Here is a 22,365-nt window from a genome sequence, read left to right as displayed (position 1 = left end):
AGTAAGTGTCTGAGGTAGAATTAGAACCTGGTCTGTTTGATTCCTAAATCTACTCTAAACTGCTCTACTATACAGCTTCCTCCTCACTTTACAAATGAGAAAACAGATCCAGCGAGGTTAAACAACTTATCAAGTGTATATAATTGGTACCATAGCAGGATCTGAACTCACTTCAGTTCTCATTCACTACGTCATTTGTACTCTGTGTTTATATATGAGGATTCTGAGGACCCACATAATGTTAGGGTGGGGCTACTGAGTCCAAGGCCAGTGTTTGTTGGTCTACCCCATTTCTGTACGCTGTGCACCCTCGTGCCTTCTCACTCATGATAAACCCTCCTGTGGTCTCTGCTTGAGTCTGTATCTGCAAACTGTCTCTCCCACCTACAAAGCCCTCTTACCACTGTGTGCATAGGGCTGTGGTGTTAGCTTTCTGGGTCCTTTTAATGAAATGTGCCTCTTATTTTCACTTCACTAGTTAGCTGAAGTTTAACCTGGGATGGGATTCTGGAGTCTTCCAAAGTTCACCAGTGCTGTAATCTGCAGCTAGGGGTAATGGATGAGAGGTAACAGATGGCTGCTTCTGTGTTGTCTGGAGAGGCAGGAGGCCAGCTGGACATAGATATTTCTCCCATAACCCCTGTTTAGAAGACACCTCTTTGGAGAGATAACAATGATGCAGAAAACCTATTCCCTGCTTTCAAGTGTCTGGGCAGCAAATTCAGAAATTAGGAGGATGGAAGAGACCTTAGGATTCTGATAAACCAACCACCAGTCTTTGAGAAGGCATCAGTGTGAATCCAGTAGAAGATCCTAGGTAATCAATACCAGCATATATAGTACAGAACACACTGCAAGTTATAGAGAGAGGTGGGATCAGAGGCAGAGTGACTGAGGCCCCACATCTTGGAGACAGATGGCTAGTGTAAGAGTTTTCCCCAAGTTCTATTCACTATTTCTCCCTCCAACAGCCCCAAGCCTTGTTCCTGCATACAGCATGGCTGCTCTAAACATCATTGCTGAGAGCAGGCCCTGTACACCCAGCCACTGCTTTGGGCAAGAACTCTGACATGTTTAAGACTCCCTCCTCACCCTGGCCAAGGTGGACATGTCCTCAGGAAATTTGGAAGTATCATGTTCGGTATCATGATACTTGGATGGTAAGTTAAACCTGGAAGTAAGGGTCCAATAGGCCAAGTTCCTCAGGATCACAATGCAGAAATATCACAATGCAGAAAAACAGAGCCTATGCATCACAGCAATGAGAGTTTTATCATGAGTGTACTTAGGCATAGGATGTAAAAGCAAAATCAGCACAGTCATCCTGTATCTCACTTCTCTCAGCTCTAGGCTTATGTAAGGGGGTTTACAACCACCAGGAAAGGGCTTAGCAGCACTTGGAGCAGAACTGAGCTTACAGCTGGGAGACCCACCCTCTCTCTGTCCATTGTACATTTTTTTCTTCCGAGAGAGAGAATATAGTGAGGTTGGTTTTATACCACAAAGTACAAAGCACCTCTCTTGGGCATAATCAACCTCCTTCATCCCCAAGCCCATTTGCCTTTTGGTTCCTTTTACAGTCTCCAGTTCCATCCAGCATGGCCAAGAGAACAGCTGATTTCATTTCCATAACAAAGCATTCTATAAACCAAAGCAGGAAAACAAAGCAAAACAAAACAAAACAGTTGGGTCCATTTTTACCAAAAGTTGACTGTATATGTCAGTGAGGTTCATGGACCCTGCCTCTCTTCCCATTACAGCTACCTTGATGTCATGCCCTTTCTATCTTCTTTAGCCTGTTTTGGGGGTCATGTTTTCTGTGGCCTTGCTGAGAACAAAGTTCCTCTGCCTTTGGGGAAACAGCGTACAAGGCCTGCCTATGCGGCCGGGATCCAAGATGTCGGGGAAGACTCGGGAGAAAGAAGGCAGGCGGAGGGCGGGATTGGCAGAGCCTGGGGAGTAATCCTGCCACAGTCCATTAGCCTTGGGTGATGGTCATCAAGGCAACATGACTCAGAGCTGCTTAACTCAGGCCGCTGTCACTAGCCTACTTAATAGCTCTCTTGGGTTTGTGGAAGGTAGATGGCTGGCTTTCTAAGCCTGCTTTGCTCCAGGTAGAAAAAAGGTGTAGTCATATTTCTCTGATTCACTGCTTCCCTTCTTACAACATCATTCTCATTTGAAAGCAGCTAATGACAGGTTTTGATTGCACTGGCTCTTATAGCTGGAAGGGGCATCAAAGGTTACGGTCTCTCTAACTAAACTGCTTCCCAAGGCCTCTCTAACTAAACTGCTTCCCAAGGCATGGAGATATAGTAATTCCCAAACATGTTTCATCATTAAAATTGCCAAGGGATTTTTTTAAATTACACATTTCCAGGCCTCATCTACTAAATCAGAATCTCTGGAGGAAGGGACAGCCCAGGATTCTATTTTTTATTTTAAAGTCTTCCTTAAATTCTGAGGCTTAACTAAACTAAAACAGATGAGAGGGAGGATCTGAAGAATCTACCAGCTATCTATTTCCACAAATGATATACATGTGGGAAGGCTCCTCCTGAAATGGTGAGGTTGCAGATGCTTGCAATCAGGAAAATACTGGGCTGTGGGGGTAAATAAGACTAGAAGTAAGAAGAGCATCTAATCTCCCAGTCTCCCCAAGATCTTGAGTCTGACACCCTATAAAAAAGGATGCTAAAAGCAAATATCAAGTGGCTGCTTTCATAATGGACCCTGGCCATAAGTAGCAGGGACCCAAATGTCAAACAGACACAAAATGGAAGCTTTCTTAACAATGGTGTGCTGAAGCTGGCCCATCCCAGTTCAGGAGAATCAATTGTTAAATTTTCAGGAATTTTGCAAGTGAGTTGACATCAAATTGGTAGCTTGAAATCAGCCAGGATGGGAGTGTTTACACCAGGGAAATATGAAAATGTGACAAATTAACCCTCACTCTACACCCACCCTCCCACCCACCCTCCACTGCAAGAGCCAGTTGTTTAACACTTACCAACACAGTACTGCCTTCTTCCTATCCTTTGGGAATACAGTGCAATTGGTACATAAAGAGTTTGACAGTCAGTTACATACTCATGGAGTGCTCAAGCTGCAATGGTGGGCATGGGGTACCTTCCAGCAAGCAACTTGTAGGCCGGTGACATCAATAAGAGGGTGATTCAAAAGAATATGAGAACTGATTTGAGTATATGAGAAACACCTGGGACTCCCAGAAATAGCCCAGGAGACTTGTGCATGTGGAGCAATTCAGCCAACTGTGGGCATAAAGGATAATGTGGTCTTCTTTGAACCCAGAGGTAGGAAATTTGAAGTTATGGTAGAAACTCCTACCCTGGGCTTCCTAACGGGTCTCTATGTAGCCACTCCTTGAATCATGCAGAAGGCAGGGTGCTTACTGCTCTCTGTGTTGGCTCAACCATCTTTGGGCAGTCTACTTCCTGGAAACTCTTTCTCACTTTAAGCAGAAGTTGTTTCTCTATCATTTCCCCACAAGCCCTAGTCTGCTCATTGGGAGAGCAGATGCTCCACAGTCCCTATGGAGGGAGCACTGCCTGCTGTCGGATGAGAGCACCACCATCACAGTCATCTCTGGGGCTTCTGCCCTGCTAAAAACAGCACTTTGCCAAGCCATGTTTCTCTCTCCCCTGCCTGCCGTTTAGTGTGAACTCCATTATTCATGAACTCTTCCAATTTTCTTAATGCCAAAAGCTTTGCGGCCAGAGGTGCAGAATTGATTTTGTGGAGTGTTTTGCAGACTTTTAGATCTTCTCATTTATTTATCTAAAAAGATTCTGCCCTGGGCTGGGCATCAAACTGGGTCAGGCCATGCAGGGCATTGGGTTTCTGGGCCATGCTGCCTTAGAAATCACGGGGCTGTGGTCCTGGGTCTCGGCGAACTGATGCCTCCCCTCAATGGGGCTCCTACAGTGCCCCCTGACCCCCTGTCTTGGGTGAATGGGACCCTAAAGGTTACTGGCAAATTCTGGCCAGGTCCCAGCTGTAGAAACTCAAGCAATACTTGTTAAGAATGAATTCCATTGAGGACTTCTAGCCTTTTGAATGGGTGTGCCCCACTGAATAAAATGCATGGTGTAGTGGCAAGAAGATGGACTTTGCAACCAGACACATTCACATTCAAACACCAGCTCTGCCTCTGAAGAAGTGACACCGTATCTCTCAGCCTGTTTCCTCATTTGTAAAATGGGATACTGTGAGGATTAAATGAAAACCCATGGGAGCACCTACAGCAGCGTTTGGCACATATGAGTGCCCAATAATGGTGGTTTCCTCTAAGAGTTTCTTACCAAACTCTTCTAAGCATTAACAACGGCTTTCTTCATTTATTTGGTAAAGTAAACTGCTGCTGGATCTCTTTGGCCCTTGTGGTAAATGGTATAAAACCACCTCCCCTACAAAGATGTCCATCACCCAATCCCAGAACCAATGAATGTTACCTTTCATGGCAAAAAAGGATTTTGCAGATATTAAATAAAGGATCTGGGGGTGGGCCCAAACTAATCACCAGGGTCCTTATAAATGAAAGAGAGAGGCAGGGATGTCAGAGTCAGAGAGAGATTTGGAGATGCTACATTGCTGACTTTGACGATGGCGAAAAGGGCCACAAGTCAAGGCATATAAACAATCTCGAGAAGCTAGAAAAGGGAAGGAAATCAATTCTCGCCTGGAGCCTGCAGTAGGAGTTCAGCCCTGCCAATACCTTATTTTTAGCCTGGTAAAATGCATTTCAGACTTCTGACCTCCAGAATTATTAGAAAATATATCTGTGCTGTTTTAAGCCAATAAATTGTAATTTGTTGCAGCAACAATAAGGAACTAATATACCTCCACTCTTCTTCAATTTTTGGGCATCCCTGGAACCTACCAGTTTGGCTTTGGCTCTACTGAGTATCAGAGCTCTCAGCCCTGTCTGGATGAAGAGGAAGAAGAAGTTAAATCTGACTTGGAACAAAAAGCCCAATATTAATAGGTAACATTAATTGAGTGCATCTAAGAATCAGATGTTACACACTGATTAATTTCATCTTCACAACACCTGGATGAAGTAGGTACTTCATCTCTCCTTTTACAGATGGGAAAACTGGGGCACAGATATGTTAAGTAATTTATCCAAAGTTCACGTAACTAGCAAGTGGCAAGACTCAGATTTGAACCTGGGAAGTCTGTATCCAGAGTCCAAGCTCTAAACCACTGCTATATATGGCCCAAAATTCTAGAACCTCACAGTGAAGTGCTATAAAGGCCCTTTCAGGTTTTCTCCTCCAGAGACTCCCACATAGACAAGGCCTGAGTTGTAAATGAGGTATCTTTTCCCTCCCTCTGACAACAGAAGAGTGGTTGGGAGATTAGGGGGATCCAATGTACCAATCCCATTTCAGGAAAGCAATCACGTCAGAGCCCAGAAACCTTTCCAAGATGCTTAGAAAGGATGCTGCCTTCACATACAAATCTCTCCCATTAGGCTTGTTTGTTTGTTTGTTTTTGCTGAGCCTCAGAAAGAGGCTCCAGTCACCTCCCAGCTGGCCCATTGGTTATGGGGTCTCCACTTGGCAGGGCACCTACTGCCCTCCTGGACACTGCAGGAAGTAGCCCTGACACAGGCCAGTTTTTAGCTCAGAATTAGACAAGAGAAGAAAGTGATAATGTGGCTGATGGACAATTAAAAGAGTTGATATTTGAAAAGTGCTCCGTCCACAGTAAGGCTGTATAAGTATTTGTTTAATTTATTGAGTTTCTTTCCAGGAATCGAAGAGTGATATGGAAGAGTAGGGCAGTGCTTTTCAAAGTTTCACATGCATACAAATCACCTGGAGATCCTGTTTAAAAATGCAGATTCTGACTGAGTAGGTCTGCGATGAAGTCAGAGATTCTGTGTTTCCAGCAGACGCTGCTGGTCTGGAGACCACACTTTGAGGAGTGCGGGCACAGTCACAGATAGCATAGGCCAGGAAGCAGGCCCTCGTTTTGGAAAGGGGTCCTGAGGGTGCAGGACGTACACCGACTGGAGCTAGAGGTCTAGCCTTTCAAATCATTTCACCTTCATGGGCAGCAGCGTTGAGCGGGAGACAGCCCTTAGCCCGGCCAGGATGGTGGCCATGGGCCATTTCTCCTGAAACCCTGAAGCTCCTCACACACGAACAGGGCCTTTAGCCAGGAGGCTAGGGAATGAGTTGACCAGAAAGCTTAAACTCTTCAAAGCCTCCCCATCCCCTACTAGATAAACGCCAAGCTCCTTGGGATTCACACCCATGTCAGTGCAAATCCAGATCCTGACCTTTCCACTACACACCACGCTGCTTCCTAAATACTACTGGCTATAAACAGATGGCCTCCCACTTGGGCAGATGATTTCTCCTATCACTGAAAGTGCCTCCCTAACTGGCCTTGCCTGCTCAGACAAAAAGTTCCCTTTTGTGCCACCCCCTCCCCATTTCCTAAGGCATCACTGCTCACTGAGGTCCATGGACCAGCACATAGGCATCACCTGGAAGCTTGTAGCCAACGCTGCCTTTTAACAAGATCCCAGGCAATTTGTGTGCACACTAAAGTCTGAGACACCTGGACTAGGCCATTTCTATTTATGCATTTGCCTCACAGTTAATTCTCGGCCCCCATCTCAACTTCCCCTTCCCGAGCCTGACCTAGATGCCGAGTGTAAATTTAGCCTCCTCTCCCAGCAATCCCTGTTACCTCTCCTTGCAGATATTTCCAGTCTGGTCTTCATCTTCCTCTTATCAGGGGCAATTCTGCAACACCCCTCCTCTTAAGCTAGTACCAGAGCGTGTCAACAGCCCTCCTTTAAGAACCTTGCAATAATTTGTTTTTCTTTCTAAATGAGAGATCATTTATTTGAAACTCTTCTGAACTGTGACAAGGCAAGCTGCTCTGTGCAAGCGCGTGGTTGTGTTTTTCCTACCCTGGCCCCTAGATTGCCCACACCCCAGGAGAAGCAGTGTCTCAGTGAGACAAGAAGTGGGGGAAGCACCATTTGCAGACACCTGGGTAGAGTTTTTGTCCTTGTGGCACCTTGGATTATAAGAGGGGAGAACATAGGAAAATTGCGAGCAGCTGCCATTACTCATGAGGCATCAGCCAAGTTGACCCGGGTCATCCCAGGGCAGGGAGAGTAATTCCAAGGAGTTGCTTTTACAAATGGGCCAGCAGAGGGTTCCTTTAAGGCACTGAGGTCCTGAGGTTAAATTTCTAAACCTTGGGGTGATGGATGGTCCTGTTCCCCTCCCTACCTTCCATGAGAACAGCCTTCATAGTACTTCACTTGAGCTTCTTAGCTTATATTTTATTTTTAATCCAGTATATCAATTTCTCTCAAAACAAAAATACAGGCAGAAAATCTGCAAAACAGACACTTCTGTCAAAGAAAATAAAAACTGGTTCACCAAGCAGAGATGACCACAGATAATATTTGGGTTTGTTTCCTTCCTTAGACCTGAACATCTAATATATATGCACAATTATGTTTTATAATCTTTTGTATGTATGTATGGAGATTTATTACATTCTTAAAAAATGGAGATTACACCATATATAGAATTTTACATACTGCTTTTTTAACTTCATACTATCCTGTGTCATTCAATATCCTTTGACAATATGATTATTATTCACATCATGATATTCTGTCACAGGGTTGATAATTATGGATGATAATTTCAAAGAGTCCTGAATAATGTCTCCTCTAACATGAAAGTCATTCTCATCTGTATATATGTCTTGTTTAATGCTACCTCAGTGATTATGATGACAATATACTTTCATGAATTCCAATCTCAATGTACAGCTTTTCAAATCTTTTGTGACACTAGCAACCCCCTGCAGTTCCCCACCCCACTTACCACATTATTTCTGGTAGGGTTTATACCCAGTGCTGGGGTGACAGGGATAGGACCCATCACCCTGGGGAACAAGTCTGGCAAAGGCCAGGAGGGTGCTCTGAGTCCCAGCCAAGAAGGCAGCGTTCAGGTTTCCATGCAATTCAGGATTGGCATGCGTCTCAAGGGCCAGCAGCCCATTAACTGGCAAACTGGGCAAAAGAAATGTGGTGAGCCATAAAAGGCCACAGCTCAGGGGCCCCGAGTCAGGCAGGGACTCACTGCACATCTGCACACCGACTCTGGACGCCTCCGCTGACGCTTTGAAGAAGCACCCCCTATCACTGTGTGTACCTCCTTGGCCGAGTGTGGGCACATGACCTTATTACTCTGATATGGTTTTCTTGTTGACACTCTGGAGTAAGTCCACAGACTTCTGGATAGGGAGAAGAGAGGTAGTTTAACTTATCCAGTGACTGGGCTGCTGTTGGAACTCAAATGTGTCATTCCTGTTGTCAGTCTCCCAGAAAGAGATAGCTCTTCAGACAGCAAACTGGAATATAGACACTGAACCTTAGATAGCAAGGAAAATAATAATCACAATAGAGCAAAACTGATGAAGAGACTGTTTCATGCCAAGCACTATCGTAAGTCATATGGATTCAGGCCCACCCAGATTCAATTTGGCCTCATCCAAATAGGATCTTAGAAGAGCCTATTCACAAATGAGTGCACACCTTAACTAACACTATCTTCAAAGGATCCTATTTATAAATGGGTTCACACCCACAAGGAACATGGATTAAGACTTGAGCAGGTTTTTTGTGGGGTACATGAATCAATCAGATAGTTTTCAAACATATCATAAAGTCTCCTCAGAAAATTTGGGAACAATCTAAAGGACAGGGTAGAGAAAGCAGTAGTGATTAGTGAGGATTCTCCAAGGGGTAGGTAAATCTAAGGGATATGATTTAGGGCTATAAGAACTAATTGCCTGGACCTATAGAGGGTTGGAGTTGTCTGGACTGACAGCATCAGGTCAGAAATGTGCCCCTCCATGATGATCAGACTTCATTCTCCATGAACAATATTATACAGGAGAAGTGTGCTCAGCCACTCACCTTTTGTTTTACACCAGGCACCAGCAAACAGATATAATCCCAAACTATCTCATAGTCCCAATCAGAACCACATCAACCCCCATTCTTTACTTAAATAGATCAGAAATCTGCATTTAACAAAACAGTCTCTGTAAAGAAGATGGGTTGATTAAACCTAACATATAAAATATTCCAATATAAAACCATAGTAAATCTTGGTGGCATTTGTCAAGCCATTTGTTCATCTGCAAGCACATTCTAATATCACATGACCACAAACTCTTATCGACCCAGCAACCAAACAATTCATATAACGATGAATCCTTTAGCTATGCTAATTCTAAAGTACACACAATTTTGAGAACAACAGATTTTAGAATCTAGCATTTCTGTGCATAATATCTCTAAGAAGGAAAGTCATAGAAAGAAAGAGATGGACAGGAAATAGCAATCACACGTGCTTAATGGGTTACTGGCTACCATCTCAGGATGGAGATGGGCATAGGCAGAAAGGAAACTCCAAGTAAACATATACTGCAAATCCTAACATTGTCTGATGAGCTAGATTGATTACTCATGAACTACCAGAACTGCTTCTAAAAGCTCTATGAAAGCACGCGCTTGCTTATTGTAATCTCCTCAGTGCCTAGCATAGGTCTGCCCCTCAGTATTTGCTCAAGAAGCATTTTTTGAATGAATGAAGGAACAGCCTCTTTGGCTATTTCTTTTTAAGCCCACAACCTATTAGCCATCTTAGATCACTGGTATCCAAACTTGAGCATGTATCTCTATCATATGTTTGCTATATATATGCACCATTCCACATTATAAAACACACATAGAAATAGAAATATTCAAAATATAAGATAAAAATAAATATAATTAGATGTTCTATTATATTCATTTATTTACAGCTCCGGTGGATTTTCTTAGGTACCTCCTGAGCACCCCCAACTACTGCTATAGCTCTTATGACAAGAAGGGCAAGAAAACACGACTCAAGGCAGAGAACTCTTCTTCCCATGGCCCAGTGAGCATCCACTGCCCCCACACCTCCTGCTCTACTCATCTGGCTTTCTGAGATACTAAGATAGGAAGGATCAGAGTCCAAGGAGGGAAGATGCACCTTTCCAAAGAGGAAAGGGTCCCAGATACCTCTCAGGATCACACCAACAAAGAATATAGATCAATTGATTTGTTAAACAGATTTCTTCACACAGGACTTCTCAGTGATGTTGATGCGCTGACGTCTTTGTGAAGCCCCAGGAGGAGGCTGGAATATGATTCCCTGAGGACAGAGGTTGAGAATCCTAAATTGAGACTACTGCATGATCCGAATTCAGTTTGTCTAGGGGCTTTTACTGTTGGTCAGAAGAATGGTTCCCGTCTTCGCTAGTCACCCCTCTTAAGTGCTATCTCCCAACTTATTTGATCAGAGAACTCATTTCTGTGAATCCTTTTTCTCATTTTTAGGGAAATTAATTTGGGATTGAGATAACTGGGGGAAACAGTTATCTAAAAGTATTAAATAAGCCTCATTAGATACAGTCAAGTTCTGATTCAAATCTAACTCAAAGCTTGAACAAGTTTTCAGAAACTTTTAATGAATTTGTCATCAATTGAATTTAGCTCCACATTAAAGGAGTTTTAGCTACTGTGACTACATAGCTAAAGGACATAAGAAAAAATAAACGTGCAAAAACATTTAACTCTGCTCACAATTAAGAAAAGAAATTAAAAGACAGCGCTTATTAAACTGAAAGGAAGAAAAGAGAAAGAGAAAAAAGAAGGAACAAAGAAAAAGACCTAATGCCAGGGAATATAATGAATGGGTTGGTCTGATACATTGTTGGTTGCATTTTAGTTTATTGGAACAATTCTTTTGTAGGGTAATTTTACAATATATGTCCAGAACCAAGAAAATGTCCCAAAACCTTTTACCCATTAAACCCACTTCTTGGAATTCATTGAAAGCCTGGAGCCAAGAAAGGAGATGAAAGAAGGCACTTTACACATGAATACATTCATTGTGTTATTTTTAATGGTAAAAAGTGGAAGCAATATAAATGTTTTATCCTCAAGGCAATGATTAAGTAAATTTTGGCACATTGCCTTAAAGGAATACCATGCAGCCATTAAAATTTCAAATTAATATGTGAGATATGTAATAACATATGAAAACGCTTATTTTATTATAAGGAAAAAAGAGCATGATATAAAATTGCACAATAATATGAAAACCACATGCCCATGAAGGCTCATAAAAATTTTTTTTTAAAAGATGTGTTCTTCTACAAGGGTGGTAAGATTAAAGATTAATTTTTTAATATTTTTCTAAAATTTTGTAATATTGAATTACTTTTAGCATAAAATGTTTTTAAGAACATAAAAACAGTTTGCTGCCTATATATACACACACACACACACACACACACACACACACAAACACACACACATATATAATATACAATATACCAGTATACTGCTAAAGAAGAATCTATATAAATTTTAAAAATCAAATGAATTCCTGATAGGGTGCAGAGCACATTTTTTCCAACGTTATTTCTACTCCTCTGTAGACATTAAAATTCTATTAAATTTTCTATGATACAAATTATCTTTGAACTTGAAAGATGTGCTAAGGCCCTTAGATAAATATAACTCTTTTTGGTGCCCAACATGATTATTTTAAGTAATTTTACAAAATCCATTCCACTCTTGCTGCACCTGGTAATGAAGTTCAAACATCCTGAAAAAGACAATCTCGTCTCCCTGAGGCCCAGAAAGAATTTCAATTGCCATTTTAAGCTTCCAATTAGTTCACAACATAAAATTACAATTTACTTTTGATATTTTTTCCTCTGGGCCTCATTTTTTTTTAACCACTCTTTTAATTCATATTGTAATTGTACCTGCTCTGTCTTATGCAAAACATTCCCTCTTTTTATTTAGGCTCACTAAAATAGAACCTGGCTAGTCACTGTCGGATTCAGTGGTACCTATTCTTGAAAATGGTGACAAACTGACACCACTCCCTATGCTTCCAGAAAAGGCTCTCTTACTAAACAGAGAGCTGGGTCTCCTGTCCCTTGTCCGTTGGCCCCAGAATGAAGCTGTGTCACTCTCGGGTGAAACTTTAATATTTTCCACTTCTTTAACTCGGTTTCCAGAATGGGCCCCATTGGGATTCAGGGGCTGGAGGTCCAATTTATCATCCTACCACTTGAGAAGCAAATAGTCATGCCCTTGTGGCAGGACAATTTATTAAGATATTAATGTTGGTGTGTTTTTCCTGTATTCTTCCCTCTGTCTATTCTAAAAAGATAGCCAAAGCTTTTGCAATTTCTTGGCTGAGAGATTCCACACACCACCCCCTGCCCCAGGGCAGAAATCTAAATTTAGCTGAAGCCAAAGCCTCTTCAAGTCTTTTTAAATACCTAAATCATACACAAATTGTCCAGGAGAGGGATAGAAGGAAATGGCCTTTGAGAGTATGAGAGTGAAGTGAAAGATTGTTCCCCATCCCCCCACTCCTGCACCTGCCTCCCCACCACCAGCCTAAACTCTGGGGGTCCTGGAGAGTAAAAGCAAATCGCTCTTGAGTAGTAGTCCCCAAGTCCCAGAAATTCTGGTAGCAACAGAATCCTGATGGCCCTGTAGGCGGTTTGAGCATCTTCTCATATAGAAGCCCCACCTCTGGAATTCCAAAGGGGTGATTCCTTTGCATTCCCACAGGGAAGGCGTGTGGCTGCTCTCTCCATCTAAATCTCCCTGCAGTTTCTTTCACAGTAAGAAGAAACTTCCAGACACTGAATGTGTGGTAATGCATTGCACCTTGACACCTGCCCTGCAACATCCACTGATGAGTGTGGAGGAAGGGTCTCACACAAAGCGTGAGGACTGGGAGGGTGTATTCCAAAGAGGCATGCCTCTCGGGTCAAAAACAGACCTTGGCGGGGGAACCCCTACCTGGGCCTCACATCTGGGATCTGGCTCTCTCTGTTTTGACCCTAAAAGCACCTAGATTTCTGGTGAATGATCTCAGTTTTGTAAAAAGCAGAAACAAAAACAAACAAACAAACAAAAATATGTAAACTTCAAGAAAACAAACAAATAAAACCAAAAAAGCCTGGATGTAAATTCACCAATACAGTGTTAATTGTTAACAGTGGATAACCCTGGATGCTATGTGATTCCTGGTGATTTTAATTTTCTTCTTTATACTTTTCAGCATTTTCAAAATCTTTCATAATGAGTTCTATTATTTTTGTCTTGAAAAATGTGTTGTTGTTGCTTGCTATTTAGAAGAGAGCCTCTGCTTCAGGGATGGTTCCCTCTGTACAAATAAGAGCCAGGATCTAGGATGTAGGGGACCCTGGTCAGGTGCCTTCGTGTGAGTCTGGAGGGTGAGTGGGGGTGGTTGTCTTGTTACAGAGGATAGCAGGGAGCAGGGTAGAATGGAGCAGGACCCTGACGACTAAGCTACCCAAGGTAGCACCAAACCCTTGTATTCTCTGTAAGCCAGTCTCTACTTGTTCTTTCAACTTTTCTACCCTGTCATAGTCTTTTGGAGGTCCTCACCATTCCCTGGGCCAAAAGGGAAGAGATGTACACCCCCAACCCAGAAATCAGGGGGCAGTAATAAGACAACCTGATACAAGTCAGGGTCTCTATAGTTAATTCCTCCTCAACCACCTCACCCTACCTCCACCACACACAGAAACATACATGTGCACTGCACACCCACACACATGAGTACACATCACCCTAGCTATTTTCCTTCCACAGCTAAACCTTCTACATTTTACAGGTTTATCTTAATATGTTTCAATCATGTGGCCTCCTTCCAGACTCTGAAGAACTCATTAACTCCTTGTCAGTTTACAACTCAATGCTTATTAACAAGCTGTCATAAGAAACTTATGCTGCTCAAAACTAATCCTCCATTTTTTTAGCTGACTTTCCTAGGCCTCAGGCCCCCTCCGTTAGGGTACTTATACCTTCAGGCAAACCTCCAAGCAGGAAACTCCAGTTTCTCATCCTCCTTGCCTTCTGACCCTTTCTGGTCCTTTTGGGTCAAAGTGAAACATCTCCCAATAATCCAGGTTCTCCTTAATCTCACAGAACCTCCCCTTTCTTGCTCACACAGGAGTCTTTATGCTGTATCATGCCATACATACTCACAGTAGCAACTCCAGAATCCCAGCCTTGGTTAATCAGCATAGTCTTCACAGCTCTACCCAACCGTCATACCATCAGGAGAACCCTGGTCACTGCACTGGATGAGGACCCCAAAGACTGCTAGGAATGTGTCATCCCCAATGAATTTCCATCATCTAGTGTCGGGCCCTGCAGTGCACAGTAGGAAGTTGTAACCTTTTAATGGCTCCCATTCCCAAAGTAGGAATGACTTCTGTTTTAATCGGGACATTTCAGTTGCAAGTGTCCAAAAATTTAACTCAATCTAGTTGATGCAATGAGAGAGAACTGGCCAGCTCTTGAGACTGAAAAGTCCAAGAGGAGAAAGAGCTAGCTTCCAGCATGGCCAGATGCAGGAACTCAAATGATGCTGTTCAGACTCTGCTATGCACTGACACTGCTCAGCTTTCAGGTTTGCTTTCCTCCATGTTGGCAAGGTGGCTGCCATTACCTCCAGGCTTACACATTCTTCTCTCAACAGCCTCAACCAAAAACAGCAACTCTCTTCCCAAAGGCAAAAGGCAGCCTGGGCCTTATGGGTTAGAGGACCCCATTTATCACAAAAACACACAGCACTATATATATTCATTAAAGAAAACAGTAAATATTCGCTCTTTTAGCTAACACCTTTTTAGGCCCCTGGGAAATGCTTCTCCCCATCCCTTGTTCTAGTTCCTCAAATTAACTGCATCTGAACATCATGAAATTTTGTGGGTTGTCAGGCTGACACTGTCAAAGATGGACATTGCTTGGAAGTGTGGGGAGGATGTGAGAGGAGGAAGAGTTTAGGTAAGAGTAAATACAAATTAGTTCCTTTGTCAAATACTTTCTCTCAGATTGGTTTGATTGCAATAGATCCTTGCATAATGAAATATTTATTCCCAGTGGTGCCAAGTGTGGAGACCCAGGGCCTGGGCTCCCCCTCCATATTGAGAATGAGTTACTGCATGAAGCCACCTACTTGACCGGGACAGAAGTTAAAGGTCATCCGACTTCCTCAGGTGGGGAGAGAATGCACAGATGGTATCGAAAACAAAGCGCTGAAACTCCCCTGCCATGATCACTGTTGATAACAAACCTCCAGACCCCTGTGTCATGAGACCCTGCTGAAACTCTGTTCTCATACCCTATGGAATGTCTTTGTCCTAAACCCTTATAAACTGCCCCTTGCACTCCCCGCCCTTGCAGAGCACTAATTACATTTTCCTTGGACAGACGCCACCAGGGACCCTCTCCTGTTTGTAAGTCCTAATAAAACTCATGTCTGACTGTGCCTAGCATGTTCTTTGGTCATAGGGCTGCGCCGACCTGAGCCCTTCAAGAGTTGGGTTGGAATAACAAGCATCCTTTTTCCTGTGTTTCTTCATGTCCCAATTTGTGATTATAGAGTAAGTCAACAATTAGGGAGGTATTTGCCATATTTGCACGTGGTGGCTGAAAAACATTTTACAATATTAAACATTTCATATTACACTTAAATTTTTACACATGGGGTCTAGATTGTTATTTGCACAAATGTGATATTAATACAATGACATCTAGAAGTGCATGGAAGACTGGAATTGTGAATAGTTTCTTTTTAACATTTTATAAGATTAAATTAAAATTACAAATAGCTTTCATTTCAATTTCTGTATTAATTAACTGTAATACATTTCAAATGTGATTTTAATAGAAAATGTTTAAAATTTAAAAAGCAATGCAACTTTTGAAAACAAAAATATTGTTACTTTTAAAAATTTACATTTACTTTAATTCTATTTTTTTATAAAATGCATACAAGTTTCATTTCTCAATCATTTAGATCATTACTATCAATAGACCATCAATTATGTGAAAACCTCAATTATAAAATAATGATTTTTTTAAATAAAAGAATTTTGTGAAATAAATACATAATATATGAATTATGCATGTCTTTATTTTGTTACTCATCTAATCATCATGGGCCCGTTAGCAGAATACCCAATTGTGCTCAATAAAAATTCATTTGTCTTTGATAATTTGGCAACTTCCAGTTGTATAATAGCTATAGCCTTAAACATATGTTTTGATTTTGCCATTATGAAGATACATTTGTTATGGTAGGAGGACAGAATATATTTTATTTACCAATTTATCTTTCTTTATGGTATAATTTTAGACTTAAGGTATGTAAGTCTCCACTTGTCCCATTGCCGTAGGCCTGCAAATGTTAGGGGAGGGCCCCAAACAGCAAGACTAAAGCCAGAGGACTAAAGTCGCTTTGACCCTGAGTAGCTCACCTGCCTACCCCCGACCAGGTGAATCCAATATCTAGTAACTGGCCTGGAAAGACCTGCCCTTCTAAAGCTTGGGGTGGAATCAGCTCCATCTGAGCCGCCTAAGTAATTGTAAAGGAAAGGGTCATCCCCAGAGGCAGGTCAAGTTTTGTGGGTTCTAAGGCTTTTTCAGTTTGGGGGGCCCTCTTAAAGATGGGGAACGTAACACTAAGAATACAAAATTAGATATTGAAAGCAAATATTTCAAAAGAGGAAAGAAAGAACAACAATTACAAATACAAAAAAGCTAAGAAGTACCACAATCATCACAAAATCCTCCCTGGCATATCTCTATAATAGTTTTTCCCCTGTATTTTTTGCCTGAATATTCTTGAATCGCTACAGATAATAACAATTTTATAACATCATTTATAAAGAGAATAGAAGGTTTTTCAGTCCTTCCTCTACCTGGTTGATCAAAATTTGTTTTTTATTTTTGATAGCTTAAAAATATTCTTTCAGCTTCACAACTTGTTATTGGTGATTTTCTGTATATTTGTATGACTACTGCCAAATTTGGGACATTTCTCAATTTTTTCTACTTATGAGCTGGAGGATTTCAGGACATTTCAAGTTTTCTTGTACATGGAGTAATCTTAAATACTCTTTGAATAGACAACACTTATTAACCAGTATGTGTCATCAGTGTCCTCTTGTCACAATGTCAAGAGAGTTGCCATAGTGGGCAGAGGGAGTACTCCTGGAAGCCATTTCTACAGTAGGATGCTGGCGAAAACTGAACCATATGCAGAGCAACTATGAATCACATAAATATATACATTTGAGTTCAGACTAAATGTATCCCTAACTCAACTTCCCCTAGCTGGATTTGAAAACATGCCCACAGCCCCTCCAATATCTCTGTGATGGAGGAAAAATAAGAATGGAAAGACACAATGATCCTAACCAATTGCAGTTAAAAATAGCTCATTTTTGCAAGGTTTACAGCATGTAAGACCCTGTGACACACAGCTAGGGATCCTCCTAGGGGCTTGGAAGGGGCCTATGCAAATAAGCAGCTTAGAGGCTTATGCTCCCACTAGCTTTCACCACCTGGTGCTTCCCCAAGTAAATTTTGATGTTCTTAGCTGAAGAAAGGGTATCAGATTCTGAAAAGCAAAAACAGTAGCTATCCACTACAAAAAAAAAATTTTTTTTGCCTTCTATCAATTTTTCCATCCAGGAAGTCATTTTTTTCCCTGTGAATAAATATATCTTCTACAAAAGTTTTTGCTGCCCTCAGTTACAACACTCTGCTTTTGCTGCTGTCTGCCAGTAATATCCTAAACTCCATCTTGATTTGTCAAGCCTTGATTTGTCAAGTCACTGATATCTTACAAGTCTCAGCCCAATTTATCCTTTCTTTACCATTGATCCCCTGTCTGAGAGTTTTCAAAATCTGTTCCTTAGAACACTAGCCCCTTGAAATGCTCTTTAAAAAAAAAAAGTGACTCCATGGGTTTGGAAGATGTTGCATGATTTCTCTCTCTGTCAGATTCAGAATACACATTACCACTTTGGGTTCTGAGAAGTCCTGCACTAGAGGAATAGTCATGATTGAAAGTTTTAAATGCTTTACATGTCTTACTTCATCTAATCCTCGCTGTTTTAAATGCTTTACATGTCTTACTTCATCTAATCCTCTCTACCAACCCTACAGGATAGGTTGATTTTACAGATGAGGAAAGTGTGGGGTTAAATAATGTGACCAAAATCACATGATGGGTAACTGGAAGATCCAGAATTTGAATGAATCCTTATACTCTTAGTCATTGCACTATACTGCCCATTTAATTTTAAGCCAGGGCTTCCCACCATTTTCATCTACAGACTCCTTTTCTGTACTACCCTTATTAAATTGCCATAAAAACAGCCCCAAATGACCACTGCTACACCCCCATGCACTCTAATTGGGCCACTCATAGGCCCTACCCCATTCTGCCTCATAATAGAGTCATTTGTGTGTGTTTCTCATTCCTCCAGTAGATTGTAAACCCCTTTAAAGGGATCTTTATCTTAGTCATCTTATCCCCCAAAGAACCTCTCACAGTGTTTGACACACAGTAGATATTTAATAAATATTTGTAAACTGAATACATATGGATGGCATTTCAAACTTTCCCAACTTATATTTAATTTCAAAAGGAAGGAAATAAATCCAATAAATTAGATGCTAGAAAACACAAACTTGAAAGCTTCATGCAACTTTTCCAAATCCTTTTATATTGTTCCACTTCTGCTGTTTACCAAGCAAATAAGGATATTAAAAAGCAACCACAAGCTATTTTAATAGTCAGACTTGAATTCAGTTTGGAATCAGCACAGAGAAATATTATTTTTGAAGGTCCATAACTGAAAAGGACAGGAAAACATATTAAATAAAACTCAAAAGAGAATCATACCCTGATATTTGCAGCTTTGAGTAAGAAAATACCCTATAGCACTCTTAATAAGGTCTGATCATTCCCATAGCATAGAGTCACAAAAATATAATCATTCTGGATGACAACATCTTGATTCAGTTCTTGTTCTTCAACCCAGAACAAACAAGGAGTACTGTCAGAATGCTTTTTGGTAAGGACTACCAAGCAGAAGGAATTTAGTTTCAGGATTCAAGTTCAAATCATATGGCATCTTCTCAGTTTCAATACCAATTCTGGTATACTTTTTATTGGTTAAAATTAGTATTTCTTACCACAGGAAAAACAACAACAACAACAACAACAACAACAACAACAACAACAACAACAACAAAACTAAGCAGCTGGAAACTAACTCAAAAACTTAACGCAAACACATTTTGGAGGCAACATAAATAAGCCTTGCCAAATTCTGAAATAGCTTTTAAGAAAACAAAATGACATCTTAAAATTTCCTTAATCATATTACAAATATATCCCATATCACAATATCATTATCACACCATTTTGATTTCAAACAGCCAGTCCAAATGTCCAATGCGGATGGCTCCGAAGAGCAAAATTCTCTGCTGGTATGGCTAAATATTAGAAAGAATATTCATGATAAAGCATAGTGAAGAGGGGTAAGCAGTGAGTTACCATTTTATCCACAATTTTAAACAAATTTTGAATGAATGATTTCTTCAAGTTAGATATTTTCTCAAAAAAAAAAAAAAATCCATCAGTTGTATACCAGTATTACAAATGAGCATTTTTCTATGATGAGGTTTTAACCATTATTCAGGGTTGTCTTTTGTTTTTAAATATTTTTTAACTAATAAGAGCTAACGTGCATATTTTACATAGAAATGCATTACAAATATATTTTTAATTGTGTTCTGTTTTTACAGTCTTTAAATGCCATGCCAATTCCTTTTATATTATATCATAGAAGTTCTGTCAAAATACTCACGAGGGGAATAAGGTGGTGGACAGTCAAAATGGCCAGAGTTTTGATGTTCTAAGAAAAATTTTATTTTGCATAAGCATGATATTTGTGGTCAGATCATTTTATATATGTGCAGTCTGGATTGGACACTGGGTATTGTTCAGTACTAGTACTTTTACTTTAAAAAAATTTTTTTTTGTCATGTAGAATACTGCCTTTGTCATCATAATGAAATCTGTATTTGTGTACCTTTTTTTTATCTTCGTTTTATTGAGATATATTCACATACCACGCAGTCATACAAAACAAATCGTACATTCAATTGTTCACAGTACCATTACATAGTTGTACATTCATCACCTAAATCAATCCCTGACACCTTCATTAGCACACACACAAAAATAATAAGAATAATAATTAAAGTGAAAAAGAGCAATTGAAGTAAAAAAGAACACTGGGTGCCTTTGTCTGTTTGTTTGTTTCCTTCCCCTATTTTTCTACTCATCCAGCCATAAACTAGACAAAGTGGAGTGTGGTCCTTATGGTTTTCCCAATCCCATTGTCACCCCTCATAAGCTACATTTTTATACAACTGTCTTCGAGATTCATGGGTTCTGGGTTGTAGTTTGATAGTTTCAGGTATCCACCACCAGCTACCCCAATTCTTTAGAACCTAAAAACTTTAAAATCTTTAAATAAAATGTTTAATACCCATCTAAAAAAAAAAGTTCTCTGCAGGTAGCAAGATATTGACTAGAACTGCTTGCCAGGATAGGATCCCAGCTGAGAAACCAAATGTGTCTTCCCTGGCCTCCAGGGTGATTTTGCCCCTGCTTTGGTTTATTTAAGCCATTTGGTGACTCCCTGTGTCTTCCAAATAAAGTCTAGGCCAGCAAGCTTCGCCATGGCTTGAAGTCTGCTTTCTTCTTCAGCCACATCTCTCACTACTTTGTCCATACAGAATCGCATCAAGTTTCCTGCACATACCTTTTATTGTATGCTTCCATGGTTTTGATCAAAATGTAAAATATCCCAATTCCCACCCATCCTTTCTCCTTCTTTCTGACTCTCCCCATCTCTTCAGCCTAAAAGCTCTTATTCATCCCTCAAAACATTGCTCAGCCTCACAATTCCACTCTTAGATATATACCCAAGAGATACACATTTTTGTTGTGGACACAGATATTCATAGCCAAAAAGTCAGGAACAACCCAAATGCCCATCAAATGATGAATGGAAAACAAAACGTAGTGTATCTATATGATGGAATATTATGCAGAAATAAAAAGAAATGAAGTACTAATACACACTACAATATGGATGAACCTTGAAAACATTAAGCTAAGTGAAAGAAGCCAGTCAAAAAGGATCACATAATTGTATGATTCCATTTTTATGAAATGTCCAGAATAAGCAAATCTATAGAGACAGAAAGTAGATTAATGCTGGGGGTGGGGTGGGGGTGGAATGGGAAGTAAGCTAATGAGTTTTCTTTTGGGGGTGAGATAAAGATGTTCTGAAATTGATTGTAGTGATGGTGGCACAACTCTCTGACTATACTAAAAAGCATTACAGTGTACAATTTAAATGGGTGAATTTTATAGTATATGAATCATATCTCAATAAAGCTGTTACAGAAAAACAATGCTCAGGCATCACCACTTCTGGGAAGGTTTCTCCAACTTCTCCCTGCACAGTCTGTAACTCCCTTCTCTGGTTACTTCTATCCTTTACAAATGCATTTTTTCACCAATTTATAACAACAACAGCTGATACTACTGAGTACTTACAGTGTTCAAGGTGCCATGCCAACTACTTTATATCCAACATCTTATTTAATATATTCAATAAACCTGTAAGCTATGTGTTGTTATCATTAAAAATTAAACAAATTTTTCAGTTCTTGGTCATTCCACGGAACAGTTTGTCAAAGACAAAAGTTGCACATGATCAGCCCACAGGCCTAATGTGGACCATTGGATTTTGTTTGTTTGATCCAAAGTCACAGTGTTTTTAAAAGCTTTAAATTAGTTGACAACATTTTTAAATGAGGAGATTTTATGTAAAATCCACTTTACTAACCTGCCTTGAAAATCAGAGGGCCCAATAAGATCTGATCAAAACCTTTAAACTTGGGAAGCACAGTCCAGCTTGCCATAGACTTCACTACTCCCTATTGTCTCATATGTGATTCATTTTCTTTATTTATGTTACCTGCCTGGTATCTGCAGGCATTAGAGTTTGTACCAATCACTGCCCCTGGGCAAGGACCATGTCCTATTCACCTTTACATCCCTAGCACCTGTACAGCATCTGATAAATAGCAAGGGTACAGTAAACAACCCTGAACAGTACCTCTCTAACATTACAAGTTGTGTTTTAGGGCATATACCTTTTTTGAAAAAAAAAAAAAAAAAAAAAAAAAACAGCTAATAAATCCCCAGAACAGAACCTTACAGTGGGCCCTTGGTTGAAATCTGTTCAACAAGTGTCTATCAAACCCTAGCTTTCCAGGGAAACAAAGAGGAATAAGAGCTCTCTTACTCAGAAAAC

This window comes from Choloepus didactylus, chromosome 15 (assembly GCF_015220235.1).
Source record: "Choloepus didactylus isolate mChoDid1 chromosome 15, mChoDid1.pri, whole genome shotgun sequence".
Taxonomy (NCBI): Eukaryota; Metazoa; Chordata; class Mammalia; order Pilosa; family Megalonychidae; genus Choloepus; species Choloepus didactylus.
Note: the sequence above shows the minus strand (reverse complement) of the source record.